This window comes from Salvia hispanica, chromosome 4 (assembly GCF_023119035.1).
Source record: "Salvia hispanica cultivar TCC Black 2014 chromosome 4, UniMelb_Shisp_WGS_1.0, whole genome shotgun sequence".
In the NCBI taxonomy this organism is placed as follows: Eukaryota; Viridiplantae; Streptophyta; class Magnoliopsida; order Lamiales; family Lamiaceae; genus Salvia; species Salvia hispanica.
The window spans coordinates 7,545,780-7,562,375 of NC_062968.1; the positions used below are offsets into that span (position 1 = coordinate 7,545,780).

General features: G+C 35.0%; 1 long non-coding RNA gene and 1 other non-coding gene across 2 annotated transcripts; one reads left to right on the forward strand and one right to left on the reverse strand.

Annotated features, from left to right (window-relative positions):
- Positions 1-10,100: 10,100 nt before the first annotated feature.
- LOC125185581 lies at positions 10,101-11,496 on the reverse strand. The gene is made up of 2 exons (XR_007170189.1): positions 10,865-11,496; positions 10,101-10,772 (listed from the first exon to the last, which is right to left on the reverse strand). It is a non-coding gene; the product is annotated as an uncharacterized LOC125185581 (long non-coding RNA).
- A 2,665-nt stretch (positions 11,497-14,161) lies between these two features.
- On the forward strand, positions 14,162-14,268 carry LOC125185789. The gene has a single exon (XR_007170287.1). It is a non-coding gene; the product is annotated as a small nucleolar RNA snoR69Y (small nucleolar RNA).
- Positions 14,269-16,596: the final 2,328 nt, after the last annotated feature.

The window sequence follows — 16,596 nt, forward strand, 5'->3', positions numbered from 1 at the left end:
CAACCTTGTCGCACTTATATTATTTTAATACTATGATGCCTTAAGCATCAACCATAAAACAATAGTTGAGCATTAATAGCTCCCACTGCAACAAAAACCTAACTGGATCAAGATCTCTTACTTAGAAGTTGCATTGTCATGTAAGTCATTGTCCTTCTATAAAATAGGTCAATCCAACTCACAAAGCATCTTTTCTCGCTTTAAACAAACTTTGATGACAATTCAGGCTCTCCCATTTCCATATCTAGTCTTTTGTTCAAATGAACTAGGACTTAAGAAAAATGCAGCCTTTATGAATTCGCCATCTATCATGTTACTTTCCTCTAACAGTAATATAACGACTATTATTCTGAAGATTTTCTACTTTTCAGTTAAACCTTCTTGTAGTCATTTCTTATTACTTTAGGCGATGACTTGTGTCAGAAACTATTTGAGTGATCAAAAGATCCTCAAAACATTCTGTCACTCTAGGATATTCCAATCGAATCATCTTGACAGATTCTATTGATATCCATCTTTCATCGTCATTAACCAAGACTTGTCGAGCTACTTAAAGGAAAATAGCTTGACCTTATTCCTCAAAGAACTTGTCAAGTACATGCATAATGCATTCTCGAACATTCTTCGTGGAATTATGTCGAGGAAATGGAGGACATGAATCATTGAGTATAAACTCCAAGCTTTCAGCGATGAGAATCTTATCCATTTTCGTTTCCGGTCTACATAATTTAGGCATTCGAGTTTACTTTCTTTAAGGATCGCAGACAAATATTAAATGACATAATGAAGATTTGGCAAATAAACTTATTATCACATACTCATGCTCAATACATAATCGCAAATAACCACAAAACAATTATGTATCTTGCAACTGTAAAATTAAAATTTTGTACCCTCAAGCAGAGGTCAATACGCATTAAAATTTTAGCAATTTTACTGGTCACAACACCGACGAATAGTCCAGAGACCGCAGCACGGCATGGCCGCCAAATGTTGCCTAAGCACGACCATCAGATTTAGCATTACAGAATCTTGTTTCTACAACACACTCCCATAACAATGCTCATGTGCTGATAACAAAACCAAGCTATCTCATAAATTCTGTTTGAACTTCTGAAACTTGTAATTTCTTAGGATTATTGTCCCCACAGCATGGGTGGCGATAATATTAGAAACTACTTTCTAGTTCATACTATTTATATTTGAGAAGTCTGCCCTTATGAACTTGCTATTTCTTAGGATTATTGTCCCCACAGCATGGGTGGCGATAATATTAGAAACTAGCTTCATAAATTTGCAAACCAACCGATGGAGACCGTATACAACGCACTTGTTGTAATCATCACTTAGATATTTTTATATGGTTTTTGCATAATTATCACATAAGCAGATAAAGCAGATAATCCACTTAAAATAGATAAACACCAAATAAACAGATAAATCCATTTAATGCATGACATTTAAACACACATGATAATTATCGAAAATTATTTAATCTAGTCAAGGGAGAATCAATTAAATAATTAAGTTTTATCTTGGATAATAATTATCCAAATTCATTTAGGATTTATCAAGATAGAGTCAACTATCTAAATCCACTTAGGATTATTCTAGATTTTATTTCGATAAAATCAAATCCTACAATTCAAGATAACGTTGATCTAGGATTATCATTATTTAAATCGTACTAGGATATTACTAGATAGAAACACTTCCATCATAATCCATAAGATAAAAATAAAATCCAATCAATCAAGATTTATACAAATCTTAATTCTATTTAGAATAGACATCCAGAATATATCAAACATTACTTAGGATTTCTTAGATAAATAAATTTATCTAAATCCAATTAAATAAGGATTTTCTTATATATCATTAACATCCTAATCTATCTAGGACATAAATCCAAAAGATAAGGATAACTTGGATTAATACTTATTTTAATCCATCTAAGATTTGTCTTAATAGAATTAAATCTATTCAAATCCATAGGATAAAATAAATTAATATAAATGTTTATCCTAATTCATCTAGGATTTATCTTGGAATAAATCCATATAAATCCATAGAATAAGATAATATTATATTATAATTATTCAAATCTATCCAAGATTTATCTAGGAATAAATCCATATAAATCTATAAGATAAGAATAAAATATTATATTATCACTATCCAAATCCATCTAGAATTTATCTATGAATAAATTCATATAAACTCATAGGATAAGAATAAAATAATATTATCATTATCTAAATCCAACTAGGATTTGTCTAGGGATAAATCCACATTAATCCATAGGATATAAATAAAAATTAGATTGTCATTATCCAAATTTAACTAGGATTCATCTAGGAATTAAATCCCTACAAATCCATAAAATAAGGATAAAATCTATAATTAATCCATGATTTAATACAAAATCAAATCTTATATAATATATAAAATCCACAAGATATATTCAAATCTTAATTCTAAATTAATCTTGAATTATTTCCAAAATTAATTCCAAGGGTTAGCTGCACTTCACGATGCCGACGCTGTTGTCTCTGCGTCGCTGCACCTATCGCTGCTTTGCCAACAGCAACGCTGCCTTGCCGGATCGCTGCTACTGTCGCGATTTTCCTCCAGCGCGCCAACGCAGCGGACAAATTCAAAATTCACGCATCGCGAATTGATTCAAATTTGTCGGGTCCGCCGCCGTGAATGAATCACGATTTGATTCAGTTCACGAACAATCAATACGAATTGAGAAGCAAATCACGTATTGATCACTTAATATGTGTATCCTAACACACGTTTTATAACAAAACATGCAATACGATTCCCAATTAAGCTAGTAATTGAAAAGTATGAACTATCATTTAATCATGACAAGAAATCATTGCAAAATTGGAACAAGATTGCAAAGCCACACGCCATCAAAAACACGCCAACGGGAATGGTCAAAACAAGGATTTCGTCACATATTCAAATTTTGTTTACACGTACAAAACATATAAACAATGATCATGTATTCAAGCAATTCACATAACGTGAAATTAATCCACATAATCAGAGCCAAAAATTGGCTCTGATACCAATTGATGGGGTTTGGAGCCCCTTGCACAGCGGAAGACTTGTACAAAACAAATAAATCTATTGCTGGGGTTTGGAGCCCCTTGCACAGCGGAAGACTTGTACAAAACAAATAAATCAGATACGGATCTATTTGACCGATTATGCGATTAATCAATTCACATGTTAAACAGATAATTGCATGCTAGAACGCAAATAATTCATGGCTTAGAAAGAGTAAATCCTAAAACATGAATTCTACGGTTTAGGATTACCGATTTGATTCTCCAAAGAATCGACGATTGCTCGCGCCTTCTCCACGTGATGATCTTCCATACTAGACCACGGATCTTCTCTTGGTTCCCGAACTGTATCTCGATATCAGGGTGGGCTGATCTTATCAAAATACTAGGACTCGAATAAAGAAGACAGAAAATTCCTCACGGAGAAGAGCTGAAGAATTTTTCGAACTCCTCTACTAATTAGAGAGGGGGGCGAAAATTTCCTCTACTAATAATTGTGTTTTTGTCTTTCCTTTATTCTCCTATTTATATTAAGTTCATATTGGGCCCAGTCAGGTATCTATGGAAGGTTTTGGATATGGGCTTCTCCAATTAGCTTTTTACTAATTAAATTGAACCCCAATTTAATATAAGCTTTTAATTGGAATATTACGAGCAGCCACTACAGAAGTAATATTGCACTCCCCATCCAAATCCGAAATTACAAGTAATCCGGGTTTCCGTTATTTATATTATTTATTTCCCGCGCTTAAGATATAAATGTCCATTAATTAATTAATGTCTGTTATGGACTTAATTAATTAACATCTTATTAATTCCAAGAGTGGACTTAGCAAGAAACACTTATTTATTATTCATAGAGTAATAAAACTCCAACTGGCCAGTTTCCGAATAATAAAACCTTGTTCAAGCTCCTCCTGAGGACATTATCAAATAAGACTCACCTCGCGCACGATTCAACACAATAGCAATCCTAGCACCGCTAGATATTAATCACCACTACCCAATATATCAGGATTATTGGGTTGCGAAAAACCCGCACCATTTGATAAGTCAAAGTAGTGCATAATCAATACCGTATGCTCAATGTTAACGTATGTAGATTAAGAAATAGTTATTTATCAAGACCTAGTCTTTCAGTAGATAGCATAAAGACACGTCTTGCTGTTAGATCCATTCAGTGTTATACCACACCAACGTCATCTTATTTCAGTAAGGCTTAGAAATAATCGGACTGACATTGCAACCTTTCACGATAGGTAGTCTAAGCCTATCTGGGTTGTGAAATTCTTCTTTTCTTTTGCAAAGCATTGCATAGAACCGACTGTGTTACCTTAAAGTGGACGACGCCCACAACCAGTCTACTAAGCAAAAGACTTAGACTTTGTTTGCTTCTTATACATTTAAATGTTTATAAAACATCTTATAAATGCACAAGCAAACACAATGTAATAATATACTAATTCTATTCGTGCGAAACTGCTCGAATAATACTGAATCGGGTTAAAAGTGAATTGTAGAGTTTTACGTATACAAGCAAGATTCTATTCGAGCGAAACTTGCTCGAAACATGCTTTTCAGTATACCAAACCTAACAGGTTATGGGCGTGAAACTGGTTTCGATGTGTGTAAATATGGAATCAAATCTACTAGAGATGTTGTTACGTGACAATACCTTGTTTGTAACAGAGAGGGATTGAAGGTGGGGATTTAAATGGACCAGAAGCAAGCACAAGAGGATTTGTGCTTGGGAGATCCTGAAATTCTATCATATCCAAACCAGCTGTCAAAGAACAGAGTTGCTGACATATTTTTCAATTATATGAAAAAATTTGGTGGTGATAATGCCATTATTGATTTGTTTTCAGTTGGAATTGATGAGCTTGGGAAGAGTCTTATGACAAGAATCCATGAACCATCTTTAGCAGACAAGGATAATCCAGTTAAAGATTTCTATTTTGCTGAAAAGCCAGTTGTGGTTAGAGTACAACCACCATCAGTTGTGTCCACCAAAGGTTCAAAAAGTGATTCTAAAAGCCATTTGGTGTCCGCGAAGGAAAAGGCTATAAAGTTGAACAGCAAACCATTGCGTCAATGTAAAAAATGTGGAGAATTTGGTCACCATGACTCTAGGAACTGTGGTCGACAAAAGGGAAAATAAAATTGTTAGTTCATTTTTACATTATCAGGTTGCAGTCTTATACAGAAGATATTGCAGTATTAGGGTAGATATATTGCAGTCTAATGAAATGAGTGCAGACACACTATTTGCTTCTTTCTATTATTTCATTAGTTTCACAAGACAGTAGGATTAAATATTAAATTTATACTATTGTTTCCAAGTTGCCTTTCATTTCAGTAAATAGTCCAACTTCAATCTTTTTTAATTCCAAATTTTTACAATACTATATTGCAGTCTTATTCAATGAATGTTGTTGTGTTACGACAACAATGTTGCAGTTTACATATTATTGTTACAATTTTTCTTTCTGATGTAGTTTAATAGAACGAAACTATAGCTAGGTGGTACACAACCTGAAAGTCAGTATTCTCTACAACCAAAGCATAATTAGCTTTCAAGTAATAGCATATTATAAGTAACTGACATCAAGCATGCAAGCATAATATAAGTAACTGCCATCAAAACAATTATGGATAAAAAGTCAAATCAAATTAACTCAGTTACATTGTCTACCCCAAAATAAAACTATACAACCAAATGTTTCAGCACAAGTTCATTCAAACATCCAATACTTCATTGCAGCAGTCATTCAAACATTCAAACATACAAACATTCAAACATTCATTCATCATTGCAGCAGCCATAGGCCCTATTGTCATTGTGAGGCACGCCAAGATGGTTTGTTCTTGTACTCCGCTACCATATTCTCCACATCAATCGGTCTTGTCTTTTTTGCCTCCGTATATAGATGTGAGGCAAGTTTTGACACAAAGCTGAAGGCCCTATTGTTCTTGTTATACAACATTGTTGTACAATATTTGGCTCGAAGAAGCTGCAGAGGCTTTGATTGTTTGTTTGTTAGATCACACTTCCAGTCAGTGATCTTCATGCCCATATAATTTTCCATATGACGCATTGCATACAGGCCACAATCTGTAGTATCTTCTTTAGCACTCCATTTCATTTCTAGAATCTTCACATTTGCTTTTTGGAGCATGCGACCGTAGCTAGCACAACCACATGTCTCCAGAGTGTAGACAAAGAAATCTATCTGCAATTTATAAAATAAGAATTGTCAAGTTGATGAGATTTGCATATTTATATACTGTATATTGCAGAATAACATATATAGCTTTGTTTGCTTACCAGCCTATAGACTTGGTCGTCATATCTATCCCCAACATCAGCTTCTTCTGATCTAACATTATCTATCACGCAGATTGTTGCTTTCAAAAAATCAAAACAAACCACATAGTAGTGGTCGTTTGTATATATAGGGAAAAAAACCTAGTTCATAACAATGAGCATATTTAATTGCATTCCACTAAGAAACATATTGTAGTTCAATGTATTGATAGTTTATTACCAGACTATAATTTTCCCATTTGAAGTTTTGGATATACTTGAGCTCAACAATGATTCTTTCATGAAAGACCTTTGTCTGATCATTGCTCCAATCAGTCTTTGGGTCCACAACTGTACCACTCTGCAGCCAAAGAAAATAAGAATTAGGACAACCATATGAAAAGTCTAATATGCATTAAGTGTTTGAGACATACGGAGGGGAAAGTAGACAGAAACAATCTGTTGGGTGATGTACGGGACTTGAAATTCTCATTCAAATTTAAGTAACAACTCCACCCATCTATGACTGCAACATGGATCCTTGCATATGGCAGCATTGACATTAGTTGAGCATGAGTAATTTTGAAGTTGTTGATGTTGAATACAATCAGCTCCCTGTTACAAAATGTAGGATGTTATCATTTTGTACAATTATTGAATAAACACTTGGTATTAAAAATAATTTCATACGAAACATACGTGGCATTGATTTCAGTACTCATCATCCAAAAATACAGTTCCCTCTCATCCCCCGTCAGTTTGTTTGACATCGTAACTGCACGCACAACATAAGGAGATTTGATTGCATCACTTACTTTATGTTTTGACTTGTCACGGGTGGAGATTGTTTTTTGTCCCTGTTGGAAATTACAGCAAACAATATTACAATTATTAAACTTAAGAATGCATAGTATAATTTGGCAAGATGCATTATATACATGTTCCTCCTTTTCTTTGGAAGGATCATTCATATTCGATGCAGCACTAGCCTTTTGCGTGTCCTTTGAAGCTGCAGGTTTCACTCCTTGTGGAGGCTTCGAAGGTTCTTGACAGACATTCTACAATAGCCACAAACACAAATGCATTATAATGTGAAATATATAATATAGTAATCTGCAAAAATTCAAACTGTGTTATACAATGTATATCATACCTCTGCAGGAGCTGATGTACTATCATTTTTATCCTTTGAAGCCTCATTCATTCCAGTAGCTGCAGCTTGGCTCGATGAGCACATAGCCTGTGAAGGCTCCTTTCTTGCTTCAGTTGCATCACCCATCTTCTCCTTTCCATGACTTTGATCTGCAGCAGGTGATTTCTCACTCCTCGACTGGCCACCTTGTGCTTGCACATTCTGCATATCCATAAAACCATCATTACGAACAATCTCCAATTGCAAAAGTGTAGTGAAATTTCAAATACAATATAAATAAACCACATATTGTTATCAATAAGAAAAACTTACTTGACTGTCATCATCATCAAACAGATTCCAATTAGGCATATAATTTTCCAATTCAATTTTTTTATCTAGAGCAGTCATCATTTTTTCGATTGCTCTCAGCTAGTCAGGATTCTGCAGATCCTCGTCATCCAAATTTTGTGCAAGTGTTTCAACTTGATCTTTTGTTTTCATCCGTCTCTTCTCTCTCTTTCCATTAGTCAGCATTATCAACCCCGCTGCAGATGCTACCTTAAAACTATTCATTTCACGTATGTGCTCTGGTGGTGCATGTAACGTAGCAGCAAAATTGAATATTCCATCAGCCAAAAGATTTCCAACACGATAGACATCAGCAGTAAATTTCCTTGCTTCTCTTTCCTCGTTGTGTTGCTGCTTTGTTTCTGCTGAAGTTGAAGGACCAAAACTCATCCAAGATTTGTTGCTCTTGCGCTCGGATTAATGCTTTGTCATCATCAACAAGTTGTTGTGGCATTCAGTCATCATAGTGACCCAGCCCAAATCCACCCGTATTGATCTCTAGGGCTTCTCTTGCTTTTAACGCCTCCAACTCCCACATGTTAATTGATGGGAAACTCCGTTCAACTGTTCGTCTTCCTACTATCATCTTGTCCACATAACATCCCTGACATACAGAAGCAAAAAAAACTTTAGTATATGCATCTTTTTCAAAAAATTGTAAGAAAGTTACATTTACCACAAGGAAAACTATTGGACCAGTGTAGTATCTGCTAGAAGAGTTCAACCATCTGTTATGCACATCTAACAGAACAGTGATGACGTATTCACACCAATTGTAGTCATGGATGATTGACAAATCATCCAAGATATGTAGGATCTTTGGGATAACAGGTCCATCTGCTGGGGTCTCTATAAAACAGTATTCCATGAGTACCAAGAACAATCTCTTGAATTGGTCACCACCATCTACATCCTTCAACATAAGGATGGCAATGTCATCAACATATATATTTTTTCTTGGTTTTTTAAGAGACTTGGCAACGGCTTCCATCCACGACAAATCATGCTTCCTGAGTTTCCGTTCAATACGATGTCTTCCTTAAGGAAGACCAAGCGTCAGATGCACATCAACTTCGTCGATGTGCCTGCATTCTGTCCCCGGCCCTCCTATAGGTAACCCACAAGCAATGGGATTGAAGTATGATGCAACCCAGAACCCCAGTTTTGGAGGTATGTGATTAAACTTGAAATTCAGAAGTGTCCCGAACCCCAAGTCAATTATATCCCTTTTTTGCTTTCCATTTAGATACTCCATGGCATTTCCAAATATTTTTTGGCTTTAATCTGAATAGCAGGGCATTCACACCCTTGTTTAATCTTATCAAAACTACAAAAAAAAAAAAAAACATTATTTCAATACTACATTATTATAAATAATGGACTGCAATATAGAACAAGTAATACTGCAAGATGATGATGCATTATTCTAAATGCTGCACTGCAATGTATAACAAGCAATACAACAATATATAACATTCAATACAGCAATATAGCATGCAAAATAGCAAGATGATGCATTATCCTAAATGGTGCACTGCAATCTATAATAAACAAGACTGCATTATTTTAAATGTTGCACTGCAATGTATAACAAGCAACACAACAATATATAACATTCAATACAGCAATATAGCATGCAAAACAGCAAGATGATGCATTATCCTAAATGGTGCACTGCAATCTATAACAAACAAGACTGCATTATTTTAAATTACCCACTGCAATATATAACAAGTAATATTGCAAGATTTATCACAATACCTTCTCCTCCGGGTCCTCTTAGTTCTTCATTTGTGTTTATTCCCGTGCTTGTTTCAGCTTCTAGTTCCTCCTCATTCATATTTTCATCTTCAGTTGTATCTCTTCTATATTCTTCTTCATCTACCTCTGACCTTGTTCTTTTTCTTGCCATTTTAATGTGTCTTTACACTGCATTAAACCAATAATATCAATCAAATATTGTCACCAATTCAAGTAACATCCAAATCTGTAACACCCGCTTTTATTAGTACCTTTTTGGCGTTGAGTTTTGTTTTGAGAACCAGCGAGTGATAGATCTTAGATAAAATACCATATTTGTTTTGTTTGGTTGCGATTGGAAATAGTGAATGCTTGAATCGTTGTTGCTTAATCGTGTGGTGAAAATAGTCGACGGGATTAACGTGAGATTCGTCGATGGAAAATTTTGGATGTCCGTTTACGAGTACTTGGAATAACACCAAGATACTAAAATAAAATACCACAATTTAATCAATGTTCTAAATTAAATATTTGGGCCTGACATCTTATTTGTTCTCCCTCTAGCCAATTATACTTATTCAATTGGACTACTTTTATTTTAGCTATTTATTCCCGATTCCTAATTTAAAATCAACAGTCAAATCCTTAGTCAACACTGATTCCTTCTCCTAATTTCTTTCTACACGATTTCATTTCCTTCCTCAATCTCCACTCCCTAAAATCTCTCTAACAAACAAATCAATCTCTACATTATATATCTTCCCCACAACTGCATCTGTTAGCATCTGCCGTTCCATTCCACAATTCCAGTGCAATTTTCTTCTCTTCCACAAAGGTAATTCTCCTCATTCCATTGAATACGAAAATGTGCATACTTATTGACTCCATAATTTAACATCACAATGTGAAGGAGAAACCGAGAGAGCTGTGATTACTTTCTGTTGTGCAAATTTTGCTTCTTTCCAAAAGGTATATCCACAATTCCTGAAAGTCTCTGTATTCAATTCTATGACATGCTTTCACATAATCATAGTAGTTCACGAAATCGAACTTAGGCTCTTGTTGAATTCTGGAAATTATTGAATGGTTGTTCTTGATAAAGTTGCAAACTTTAATATCAGTAGAGCTTGTTCTCTTGTTTTCTCTTCTAATCTTAGTTCTGCAAATTTCGTCGGCCCATTAATAACCGAAGTCAAATGATTAGAAATTTAATAAAAGATTTAATTTTGGGAAAAGAGGAAAGTGACTTACCGACTGTGAGACGAGACGCTGTCGACAAAGGAGCTGACCGCCTGGAGCAGCGGCGGACAACGGCGGAGAGGCAGTGCCAGTGACTGCGGCTGCTCGGAGATAGAAGCCGAGCGTGGGGGCTGGCAGTGAAGCGGCGCCGATGTTGGAACGTGGGAGATGAGAGTTTTGTGTTGTTTCTTTTTTTGTGTGAGGAAGAGAAAAGATGCAGTGATGAATCTGTTTTTGTAGAAGAAATATGTGAGTTTCCGAGAAAGAGAGAATTTGTTTTGGTGGAAGAATGGGACAGAGTGAGAGAGCTGTTGTGTTGAGAAAAAGGTGTTAGAATTAGAGAGGGAGAGAAATGGTGTTTCTGTGGGAATGAAATTTGGGGAAGACGAAGTGTACTGTGTTAATATGTTCTCTCTTTATATTTGCAAATGTGTGGAGTTGAATATGTAAACATGTGTTGTGAAAGGAGTATATACGTGTTGGTGGCAGGGAGTATAGTAAAGTACTTGTATTTTTTTTTCTCTTTTCTTTTACACATAGGCGTGTATTGGATAGGAGTATATACGTGTAGACGTAGTGATGTGGGAGTATAATTTTACTTTATGTAGTTGCTGCTTTTATTGTTAGACTAAACTAATTTTTTTTCTTTTTTGGACAATATTATTTAATTGTAAGCTTGAGCCGTAGATAGGAAATATTGCTGGGCAAATTTTTGAGCGATGATAAAGCCGAAAAGTACAAGGTTAATATATATGTTTCTCTATAAAAAAACGATGGATAATGAGCACACACTTAGGATGCATGCATTGTTAAATTGATTTATTTTGCAAAGTCTGATTTTTACATATCATGTTATTTCGAAAAAGATGAACTTGTGCATGTTGGTTGCGGTTGGAAAAGGAAGTGATTGAGGAGTAAGCTTGTGAGGTGGGCTTTCGTTTTAAATAAGGACTATGTCCTAAATACTATTTTTATGTGAAAGGAGGTGAAAATTGTTTGTCTTGCCATGTTTTGTGTTTGAATAAACCTATCTGAAGTGGCTATGCCATGTATGTTAACGAATTCGGGTCCCAGTAGGGCCGCAAACCCTGCTCGGACTGGTGTACACCCAGTAGATCGTGCGCTATCTCATTGGAGTTGGCCGGTCTAGTGACTTGGTTCGTGGCCACGTTCCTTGTCATGTAGTTCAGATATGGTGATGGTGATGTGGATGGAAAATGGTTGCAACCGAAATTTATGTAAAGATGATTTTAGTGACTTGGGTTCTTTTCAATTAAAACCCCCAAGATCACTCGTTATGGCTTGACAAACTGATTTGGCATGTGTCCACTGAGTGCATCAAGTACTCAGCCCTGCATATTTGTTTTTCTTAATGTGCAGATTGAGCGACGACGGGCGTGGAGGATGTTGAGCAGAATTCATGGATTATTTATGTTTGGCTTAATATTTTTGGATATGTCGTGTCTTCATACTCAGACATTTTCCGTGTCTTGAACGCTTCCGCTAGGTGTCTTTTCTTTAAAATTGTTTTAGTATGGAGAACCTAACTCTTTTCAAAATTGTCTACCATCTAGTCTTTTTTTTTCTTAGAATTGGTACTTCGTTGAAATGATACTATATTGTTTTCCAAGTTATTTCAATTATTTAAATAATTTTGGTCAAAGATGTGTGTTTCTCCCTTTCTTCCCCGCTTCTTTAATCACCCCCCTAGTCGCGATCAACCGTGTTTTCTATCCTTAGAAATTACGAGCGTGACAAAATCATACATTAATACAAGCAAATCACCAACTAAGCAAATCACCAAATCAGCAATTCACTTCGAGTACAACAATACTTAATCCAATAGACAAAAAATCACAATAGTCCGTCACAATGTGTCAAAAAACCCTCATACATGGAGCAAATAGCTATAAAATTTTGAAAATCACCAAAAACAGACTAAAACCTCAGATCTAAACATTAAACAAGGAATCAATTGAATGAATAATACACATACATAAATCTGCATTCACAACAAAGTAACATTCTGGAAACCTATTTCGTTCAACCCTAAACGGAATCCAATTAACATGCCTTGTGAACTGTTTTCACTGTTTATTTGTTGTAGGCGTTCGGAATTCCAGAAATTAGCCCTAAATCTCGCGATTCACGGTGTAGTCGTGGATTGAAATTGAAGTTACTCGGTGTAAAGGCGGAGGCGGTGGGATTTAGAGGCAGAGGCGGAGGCGACGTGATTTATAAGCGGAGGCGACGAGATTTAGAATTGGAGGCGGCGGGATCTAGAGGTGGAGGTGGCGGGATGATATTCTAGAGAATCGGAGAGTCGGGGAGAGAGAAAGAGAAGAGTCGGGGGGAGAGAGAGGTGAATTTGGAGAATGAAGGTATTTTTGTGGGTAACCCTAATTTGAATCTGTTTGAAATGACTAAAATGACCCCGACAGCAATTGGGTATACACTAGACAGCAATCTCAATTCTGTTCACGAAATTAAATCTTGAGCGTTGGATTTCCAGATCTAAGGGTGGACATTGGTGGTATGATGTTATTTTAACTATAGTGGCACCCTAGTGCACCCCTATATACATATATATATATAGGGGTGTATTCGGATGAAAACCATAATGTATATTAAAACATCAAACCATGTAAAATAATGTACAATATACACACTAATAATGTACATTTTATTCATGTATAATGTACTGTCAGCATAATGTACAGAATTCATATAATGTAAATGTACATTATTAGTGTGTACAATATTTAGAACAGTACATTAAATCTCACCCATTCAATTTCTTAATCTGACGGTGGATTTGACTGCCATTTGTATTTTATTTAATAATTATAATAAGCATAAACGGGTAAGGATGGTATTGATATATTTTGGCAGTTTTTAAGTATCCATGGTTCATGTTTCTTATTTTTAGCAAGATTGATTTGCCTTAACTGAAACAAAATCAAAATCACAGAAGGCTCTTTCTTTGGAGATTTTTTTCCGTAAACATAAACACAACCACGCATAGTAAGAAGTCCTGCGCCGTCGTTCACCATCTCAAGAGTATTTCGCGGTTATCAACGATGGAGGAATGTAAAAAATGTTTATGCGTATGATTTTTGTAGTGCATTCCGTTCTATAAATTATTGCAACTTTGTAAATTACAATCTGTTGCAATTTTTCTAACCACTAAGGAGGTAGCCACTCTTGTTCGGCCTTCGCCCTAGTCCGTACCTGTTCATGGAGATCAAAGCAAATATTCCAATTATGTGAATTAGTATCTACATTTTGTTTATAGACGAAAAAATGGTGTTTGGCAGTGATGATTAGATTACTAAACCCAGCTCTATGAGACCTTTGTTTTGTGTGAAGGTCAGGGACAATACTTTTTTCTCACGTCTCGTCTGAGCCACTCCATTTTTAATGTTAATTTGTTGCAATTTTTCTAGTGAATATACGTTGTTCAAATTGTTTTGTGATTAATGTCTTTTTGTATTTGCACGACAATATTTTAGTATCATGAAGGCAGTGGAATCGCGTCATGTTTGTTGGAGTTGGACTGAAATATAGGAATATGTACATAATGTAACTTGGTATATATCTATAATGTATTTCGTGTTTTTGGGTGATGTAACTTGGTAATATCTATAATGTATTTCGTGTTTTTGGTATATATCTTGTTGTCTTACCGAGGGTATTTATGAATCCAACGTTTGTCAATATCAGTATTTGACATTGTGTAATAGCTAAGTAACATATATTCGACCCACTTAGTAACGATTTACATTATCATTACTCTAGATTTACATTAGTCAATTTTTCGATTTATATTGTTTAGTACATGTAATTCAATACTGTCCAATTTCATTGTTTGTTTTGTTTTTATATATAATTATCGTTTGTTGAGCACATTTAATCATCAGCACCATCAACTACTCTTGCCCTCTTAGACCTTGTACATAAGATAAAACAAGGACGATTACAAATCAACTACGGAATATTGTATTTCACACATGTATTAAAATATAATTTTACTAAAAGCGCATAATGTTGCAGCACCAATTGAATAATGTATGTACACACCAACATGAGCCACATCCCATTTACATTATTGCTTTTATTAGCTTACACTACTGTGTTCAGCCTGTTGTATGTTACTAATTAGGGGTAACAATGTAACGTATAGCACAAACACTTGGCAAACGGAGCTCGTACCCATGGCTACAATGTTAACAATTACGCAATACATTATTATCGTTTGCCTGTTGGATAATGTAACAGGAAGTGGTTAATAATGAAACAAAGGGCATGCAAATAATAGCAAGAAACAACTTATTCCAGGGCGCATACTAAATTAAATATTAAGTTACATTGTTGATAAATCTAGAATACATTATTTCATTATACATGTGGATAATGTTACTGGAACTCTTCAATAATGTAAACAAATATGATGATGTATCATGTTTATAGTTACAGGTTATCATCTGTGGGTTTTGCAATCGACTTGAAGGGTCGCCCTCTTTTGACTACGTTCTTCCCCTTTTCCATCGGAGAGTCCTGAATGACCACAACATTACAACCGGGTTTAGTAGAATTCAAAAAAACCCTAAACAAACAAACAAACAAACAAGCAACATACCCAAAGTTAAACTGAATAATGTAATCAATGTTCAAAGACGAAACGTGTGCTGATACACACTGTAAATAGAAGCTTCAGCAACAGAATTCATAACTTACACTACAGTTGTACAATTCATCTCAATAATGTAAACAAAAAATTCAACCTTTAGTCTTGAACAGTTTCAAAACAAAAACGAATACGGTTGTAAATTACCTCAAAATTCAACATTGTTCTAGAACAACCATTTAATTAAAAAACCAAGTCTATAAATTACCTCAAAAGAGTCGAACAATGGTCGCTTCAATTGTACCACTGCCATGCTCAGTGGAAACGAAATTGTTGTGTTTAAACCACCGAATTTGAATACAAAAACGCCTGCGGTTGAATGTGCTGAATAGAAAATATCGGCGTTGTAGTGATGAAGAAACGATTAGGGTTGAATGTGTAGAGAAATTTAGGGAATTAGGTTTTGTGTAGAATGGGCTGAATTGGAGTGAAAAATCGAGGGTGAGAGGATGTGGGAGGTTGGTTGAAATTAATTAGAGCTTATTTCAGAACTTCCATTTAAAAAACCGATTGCTATTGTTGATGTTCCATATATACCCCTATAATGTAAATCGGACTTTGTAATAATGTAACACGGAGAATGATATATACTATTAATCTAATCCATCCATCAAGTTAATCCTAAGGCTATAATTATATTTGAACTTAACACTAAAGGGTCATTTGGACCATACTATGGTCCATAAGGCAAATTCTGTCAAAAATCAAAACAAATCTCAGTCCTTGGATCCTCAGATTAGATGGTTGTGACACTAAAAGCGTTACATTATTAACTAGGCTACATTATTAGACTGCACAATCTACATTATTAGACTACAACGTGTTACATTATTAGCCGAGCTACATTATTAGACTACACAATCTACATTATTAGGTGACACATGGCATTAATCTAATGGTTACATTACAGGATCCAATGGCTGAGATTTGCTTTGATTTTTTATAGAATTTCACTTATGGACCCGATCACATCCCTATATATATCGTTATTTTAAATAATTATTTTCTGCATAAATTTTTATAATTTATCTCTTCGTTTTAGATATCAATAGCATTC